Raw genomic sequence first — 6,993 nt, forward strand, 5'->3', positions numbered from 1 at the left:
GCACGCCATCAATCTGACAGGCGCAATGACCCAGACGTTGACGAACCTGCGCCTAGTGCTGGTGGGAACCTGCCTTATGAGGTAGGGTACCCCACCTTCACTCGTGAGTTGCGTCAAGTCTGTTGGCCCTCATCCCACACCTTCAAGCCTGGCTTGCTGGAGAAATACAACGGAAAATTGAACCCGGCAGAGTTTTTGGGCATCTATATGATTGTTGTTCAAGCTGTCAGGGGAAGAGATGAGAAAGTGCTTGCCAACTACTTCCCGTTGGCCCTCAAGCCTAATGTGAGGTCTTAGCTTATGCACCTGCCGGAGGATTCCATTTCTTCATGGGTAGACCTATGCAACGAGTTCGTAGGCGCCTTTACGGGTGGCCATCAGGAACTAGGCTAGCCGAGTGACTTGCAGACCTTTCTATAGAAAGAAGGGGACAGTTTGCGTAAGTACCTACATAGATTTGGTCGGGTGCACCGCAACATTCCCAAGATACATCCGACAGCCGTAATTGTTGCATTCCACATGAATGTGCGCAATTGAAGGATGCGTGGTAAGATGAATGTTTGGCTGTCAAAGATCGTCAACGAACTCTACAAGTTGGCGGACAAGTGCTCATGCTGAAGAGGGGAGAAGACTTCCAGGGGAGGAGGTTGGTGTCGAAGTCGATTCAGAAGACGATGACGATGCTGCCACCCCTAGGAAGAGGAACAGAAAGCGCAACAAGAAGCGTAAAGGGAAATAAGTGATGGCCGTTTAGAGCTTCGGTGATCTTATCACCGGCAAGAAAGCAAAGACCGAGGCACCAGGCAAGGAAGTTTCTACTTGCATTAATTGCCGAGCGGCTGCAGCAGCTAAGAAAACTGGTCAATCCAGTAAACTATACTGCAAAATCCACGGAACCAAGGGCCAAGATCTCCAAGGTTGTAAACAAGTCAAACAGCTGGTTGAAAGACAGAAGGCTGAATATGAAAGGCGCGATAAGGAGAGAGGCTAGGACAGCGCTAGTGGGAAAGGTCGTGGTGGCCATAGTAATCATTGCGGCAAGGTCGGTCAGTGGAAGGAGAAACCTGCCAGAGATCATGAGAAAAAGGAAAGTGAAGATAACAGTGAAGAGGAGGATGATGAAACCAGTGAGCGGGAATTTCAGAAGGCTACCAAAGCAATGTGCATTGACAGGGGTGCATCCTTGCACTCCTCTCACCGCCAACTCAAGAAGTGGGCGCATGAAGTCAACGCGGCAGAGCCGGTAGCAAACACTCTAGAACCACTCGAGTGGTCCCGCATGCCCATCATTTTTTAGGTTGAGGGTCATCCGGATCAGACCACTGCCGTTGGATGCTTGCCGTTGTTGGTTTCACCAACAATCTGCAACCTTAAGATCACAAAGATGTTGGTTGACGGTGGAGCAGGGTTGAATTTGATTTCCCCTAATGTGCTTAAGAAACTTCAAATTACTGGCAAAGACCTAAAGAAGTCTGGCACTTTCCAGGGGATCAACCAAGGAAGGAGCTAGCCAAGAGGAAAGATTACTTTGATAGTGATGTTTGGCGGGGAATTAAACTTCAGGACTGAAAAGGTTGTGTTTGATGTTGTTGAGCTTCCCCTACCATTCAACGGAATACTTGGTCGTCCAGCTTTGGCCAAGTTCATTATGACGTCCAATTATGCTTATAACACCTTGAAGATGTTGGGCCCTATGGGAGTCATCTCCATCCCATCAAAAAATAGGGATGCAGTTATATGCGTCGACAAGATGTATAGAGATACGGTATGTCACACCCAATATGCGACCCTATATTAAAGGAACTTGAAGGTCCCACCAAGGATAGAAGCACATATTGGAGACGCTTTTGCAAGGTGGATATCATTACATCGTACCATTACATAATAGTTGGGGATACATACAAGAGGCATACAATGACACATGAGTACAACAACATCATACACAATAGCAACATCCGACTACGTATGAAACACAAATAGAAACTCAAACGACATCCACCCTGCTAGCCCAGGCTGCCGACCGGGAACCTATCCCCTGATCGAAGAAGAAGCAGAAGAAGAACACCAATGCAAGTAAACATCGCTCTCACGTCATGATCATCGCATTACCTGTACCTGTACCTGTTGTTGTAGTAAACTGTGAGCCACGAGGACTCAGCAATCCCATTACCATGGGTATCAAGACTAGCAAAGCTTAATGGTATGAAATGTAAAAGTGGTGAGGTTGCAGCAGCGACTAAGCATGTATGGTGGTTAACTTCCGAATACAAGAATAAGATGAGAACCTATGCAAACGGTCGCAAACTAGTAATGATCAAGAAGTGATCCTGAAACTACTTACATCCAAACACAACCCAAACCGCGTTCACTTCCTGGACTCCACCGAGAAGAGACCATCACAACTACACACGCGGTTGATGCGTTTTAGTTAAGTCAAGTGACAAGTTCTCTATAACCCGATATTAACAAATTCCCATCTGCCACATAACCGCGGGAATGGCTCTCGAAAGTTTATACCCTGCAGGGGTGTCCCAACTTAGCCCATTATAAGCTCTCACAACCAACGAAGGATATTCCTTCTCCCGGGAAGACCCGGTCAGTCTTGGAATCCCGATTACAAGACATTTTGGCAATGATAAAACAAGACCAGCAAGACCGCCCGAATGTACCGACAAATCCCGATAGGAGATGCACATATCTCGTTCTCAGGGCACACCAGATGGGAAAGACGTCGGGTTGGCATAGACCCTGGTTGCCCTGGGGGCGCCGGAGATCGCCTGGTTCGGACTAACACTTGGAGAAGCACTGGCCTGGGGGGGTTAAAATAAAGATGACCCTTCGGTTGGCCTGCCCAAGGGAAGGTTATAGGTTGTTAGGCATATGTAAAACCAAAGTTGGGCCTTGTTGGAGGAGTTTTATTCAAAGCGAACTGTCAAGGAGTTCCCATAAACCCAGCCGCGTAAGGAACGCAAAATCAAGGAACATAACACCAGTATGACAGAGGCTAGGGCGGCAAGAGTGGAACAAAACACCAGGCAAAAGGCTGAGCCTTCCAACCTTTACCAAGTATATAGATGCATTAATTAAATAAGAGATATTGTGATATCCCACCATAATCCTGTTCCAACATGGAGTAATCTTCAACTTCACCAGCAACTAACAACGCTATAAGAGGGGCTGAACAAAAGCGGTAACATAGCCAGACAATGGTTTGCTAGGAAGGTGAAAATGGTTAGAGGCTGACATGGCAATTTGGGAGGTTTGATAAACAAGTGGTAGGAAGCGCGACATAGTGATAGCATCGAAACAACTAGCATAGCAATGATAGTAGTGAGATTTAGGGTGACAGTCATCTTGCCTGAAATCCCGCTAGGAAGAAGAACGAGTCCATGAAGAAGACGAACGGGCGTAGATGAACCAAGTGAAGTCGAACGAATCCTCACAATCGCAACTAAATAGGAACTATTGAGAAGAAGCACAACCGGAAAGAAGCAAACACCATGGTAAACACACAACACATAAACATGACATGATGTTCAACCAAGTACGATGCATGACAAAGCTATATGATGCTACTCATGGCAAGAGATGACACATACAAGAACAACACCTCAAAGCATGATTAAATGTGGCCGACAACAACATATAACAAATCCGAGAAGTCCTCATATGCAACTTTCTAAATTGGGCCAGATCTGAATAAACCTTATTTTCAAGTTGTTAAACAACAAGTTAAGATGCACCAAGATGATCCACACGAAATTCTAGTCAAGTTACACATAAAATTCATTTAATTTGGCGCTACGGCCTAGAAGATATGAGCAAATCAAGTTAAACATGGCATTGATGAAAAAGACATTCTACCATCAAGCAAACACACTCAAAGCATGGATTAAACATTATAATATGAAACTACATACAATTCTAAGCAAGTTTCACATAGTGCATGCTCAAAACGGAGCAACGGGGCAACACATACACTCCAAACAAGATATAACAACAATCTGCCCAAGACAGCAACTAGGCACTTTGCAACCATCGAAACAACATGCTACAGGAATCATATGAGCATAAACTTGACATACCCTTCATTTATAGATAACATGCTTGAAATATCATTAAGGTTCAGATTCATAGGTATCAATATTAAACCAATATGATCAATGCAAAATGCAACTTTGTAACACAGGAGCATATGCATGAGCAGAGTTATTATGATGACAACTTGAGAGCAAGAAAGAGACAAGCTACAACAAGTAAACATAGCAACAAAGGGCATGGCATAAAATTACACATTAAAAATAGCAAATGACATCATGGCATCATATACATATGGCTCATGCATTAGTAGGAACCAACAAGACAAGATTGAATGTTGAAACAGTTTCAGCAAGTGTAAAACAGCAACATTATGATAGCATGTTTGCAAGCATTTAACAGAGGCATGTGATATTGAAAATTAAAAACCATGGCATGTGAACAAAGTACTCACAACATAGTTCAAAACATGTAATTGGAGCATCCCCAAACTAGGCACATATTAACTAATATCAAGCTCACAACATGGCATCAGGAAGTTAACAGAAAACTGGAACATCATGTAGGCATGTTCATGGCAATGAAAACATATTCTACAAGACATATATGGGGCATAAAAAGGCATCGTATGATAGAGCATAACATGGAAAACAAAACATGTCAACTAAGCATCTCCATATTATGCATGGATTAATTGGTAGCATCAAGCAAACGTGGCAACATGATATAGCAGTTTCAACATTGACAAAACATTAACAGCGAGTAGCCCACTTCACAAGCTTGATGCATTCACTGCAGGGAATACCAAAATAAATGGATTGCACTCCTATAAATATGGTATGATTATGCTCTTAAAACATGTAGACATGATGCTCAAAATAAAATCACACAAAAAGATATAAAAATGACAAATAGGCAAGTTACAACAGTTTCCAGCAGTTAACAACATGAACTTTTGCTACAGGGATTAATATATCAATATGCAACCTAACATGAAGGAAAAGCACACCAACATGTAGATCATGACGAGAAGAACATTTTCATATCAAGAGCATCATCATAGGATCAACAGGGACAAAGTTACGCCACTCACAAGATGCATATATGAGGTTAACAATGAGCAGATTACGGCAGTTTATACCACTTAGCAGTTCTGCAACGAAGATTAAGCCATCAATACTAACAGTAGCATGAATGTAAAAGCAACCATTATCTAGAGAATCAAGAGATGATCATTTTGATATATCATATGCGCAAATTGAAGCACCGAGCATGGAGATATGTCATTATGAACTTGAGCACATGATGCAACAGGAACTCCGGGACTTGGGCGTTTTTACCTCCGCGAAAGTCAACGCAGGACGGAGGCGTGCGGGATGGGGAGATCTGGGGTAGGGACATGCGTTTGGTTCGGTGGATGGGTGGATCTGATCCAACCATACCGGATCCGCGCTCCCGTGAGGTGGGCGACTCCGGCGAGGTCGGTCTCCGGCGAGCCAAGTTCGGGCGGCGAGGAGGAGGCGCCCGGCCGGCGAGCTCGGCGCGAGATACGACGCGGGTTGGGGCATGGCGCGCGGGCAGCGGCGGCTGCGGGCGGCGGTGGTGGCGGGGCGGGGCGGAGAGGCTAGCGGCGGCTCAGTCGGGCGGCGGGGCACGACACGCGCGGGAGCTAGAGCGAGCAGGCAGCGGCTGAGCGGCTCAGGTCGCGCGGGCGCGGCCGGGCCGGGGAAGACCAATTGCGGGCCCGAGCGGGCTGCGGCACGGTGCGGGGATGTGGGCGCAGGGCGCGGGTGAGGTGGCGGGAGGTGGTTGGCTAAGGCGGAAGGGAAGGCGACGTGGCAGCGCGCTATTGGCCGAGGTGAGGTGGCGGGTGGACGTGTCTGGCGACGGCGGGTTTGTCTGAGCGCGAGGTGGAAGAAGGGTAGGTTTGATCTGCGATTTGGAAAGGAGGGTGCACATATTTATAAGTAGAGGGAGCTAGGAGTGTCCAAATGAGATGCGGTTTCACCCACACGATCGTGATCCAATGACGGAGAGCATGGAGGGGGTTTAGATGGGTTAGTGGGCTGTCTGGAGGGGTGTTGGGCTGCAAAGAGAGAGGGGCTTTTGCGATTACCCGATTAACCGCTGGGGCATCAAACGACCTCTAAATGGAGCGAAACTTGACAGGCGGCCTACCGGTGATGTACCAAGGCCACTCGACAAATCTCGACCCATTCCAAGAACGTTTTTCTCCCGCTCACGAAACAAGGTCTGAGAGGGGTGCCGGGTGCGTGTGGGAGTGTGGTTGGGCTCAGAACGGACAACGGAGAGAACCAGGGGAACGTGAACGAATGCATGTTTTGAAAAACATGCAGATAAAATGCACATGATGACATGGCAAAATGCAACACAGAAGCAAAGGACATGGCAACGACGGCGAATAACTGGAAGACACCTAGTGCATCGCTCTCGGGGCGTTACAACTCTCCTCCACTAACAATTGATCTCGTCCAAGATCTTAGGAACGAGAGAGAAGAGAAAGAGGAAGAGGTGAAGTAAGAATGCAAGAGAGAAGATGAACAAAGTCGAGAGCACTTGGGTAGAAAAGAGGAATGGAGAATATGACGAGAATCAAAGGCTCAAGAAACAAGGTAGACTCTGAAACCACTCCGGTTAGAACAAGATAGAAAAGGAATAAGACTGAAAGAATTTGGGCAGCACTCCAGCTGAAAATGAAAGGAATGGAGAAATGAACTTCACAAGATGGGATGACACTTGACGAGATGAACAATGCAATGCCTGCGGAAGGATTCAAAGAATGGAATGAAAAGAACGGATGAGAGAACAACAACTTCCACCATGAATTTGATAGCATCCTTAGAAGGAAGAATTGAACGGAGTTGTTGAGAAAATCAACAACAAAAGAATAAGCTTGTTGTGGATTTATGGAAAATCCTCTCAAAATTTGAGCTG

This window comes from Triticum aestivum, chromosome 7B (assembly GCF_018294505.1).
Source record: "Triticum aestivum cultivar Chinese Spring chromosome 7B, IWGSC CS RefSeq v2.1, whole genome shotgun sequence".
Classification (NCBI taxonomy): Eukaryota; Viridiplantae; Streptophyta; class Magnoliopsida; order Poales; family Poaceae; genus Triticum; species Triticum aestivum.